Genomic DNA, 1,358 nt, shown 5'->3' on the forward strand with positions numbered 1-1,358 from the left:
CTCTCTCTGTTTCTCTCTCTCTCTCTCTCTCTCTCTCTGTGTTTCTCTCTCTCTGTTTCTCTCTCTTTCATCATCACCGTTTCTCTGTGGCCCAAATATCAAGTTGAAGTTTCACAGAAAGGCTGATCTGTTAATTAGACTCTGGGTTTTATTCTGTGAACAGTTTTAATCTTCAAACGGACGATCAATAGTTACAACTAGTTAAATAAATATTCTGCTTTTAAAAGCTTTTTTATTGCATCTTTTTCACGTCATTTATTACTTTGGGGGAAATAATATATTCCTCATGATGTTTTTCTCTGGATTTTCCTGAGAAACAGAAACAGAAGCAACAATAAATGAACTATTTGAAGAAATCAGGATCAAATTTAAGCTGCTGCTTCTTAACATGAAAGAAATTAGCAGAACATTCTGAAGCGTGTTGTTTAAAAAGCTGCAGTCTTTTCTTTTGGTAAATTTGTTTCCTGTGAAAGATGGAAAACTTGAAATGAATTTTAAATTTTCAACAAACTCCTGCAGGAACGGAGACGTTTGATGAAACAGCTGAGTTCATATTTCACTTTTTCCTTTAACTTCTTCTTCAGTCTGAGTTTTTCTGGCGCCAAGACTTTAAAATTAGCAGCTTTAACCGATTTCTGGATGCATTTCCCAACATGTTTCCATCCCATCACACAGCAGAAACCATAAGGATTTATTGGGTTTTAATAAACAAACAGGAGAAGAGCAACAGGACGGGAAGACCTGGGTTTTATGAGCTAATCAGCAGCAGGAGCTGATCAGAGAACAATGAGCAGGTGAGGCTGATTAGGGGCCTGAGTAACAGCTGCAAGGAGCAGCAGCTGGAAATGATCCAGAAACCATGAAACACGACAGAGACGGAGGAGAAATTACCGGAAGATTCCCGTCGAAATGAAACCAGAACAATTCAGCTCACTACGCACTTCAAAAAACAGAAATCATTTCAACACAATCCTGCAAGTTTCAGCTAATAATAGTGATCAATTAGTGCACTAATCTCAGTTTATAATTCTAATTAGTTTAAAAAGTTTTTCTATACGGAAATCCAGCAGCGCATCGAGTCGTTGACCAGCAGCATCACTCCTCCTGACCAGCAGGGGGCGACAGGGGAGCGGAAACTAACAGGAAGAAAGTTAGTTTGAAGAAGAGACGTTCTGGTATCTTTTTAGATTTTATAGAAATTGTACACCAGACTCTTCAGGCTGCCTGGAGGCTGGAGGATGTTTCTACTTCCTGTTTGAGAGGCTGGAGGATGTTTCTACTTCCTGTTTGAGAGGCAAAGTGATGTTTCTACTTCCTGTTTGTGAGGCTGGACGATGTTTCTACTTCCTGTTTGAGAG

This window comes from Poecilia reticulata, linkage group LG8 (genome assembly GCF_000633615.1).
Source record: "Poecilia reticulata strain Guanapo linkage group LG8, Guppy_female_1.0+MT, whole genome shotgun sequence".
NCBI lineage: Eukaryota > Metazoa > Chordata > Actinopteri > Cyprinodontiformes > Poeciliidae > Poecilia > Poecilia reticulata.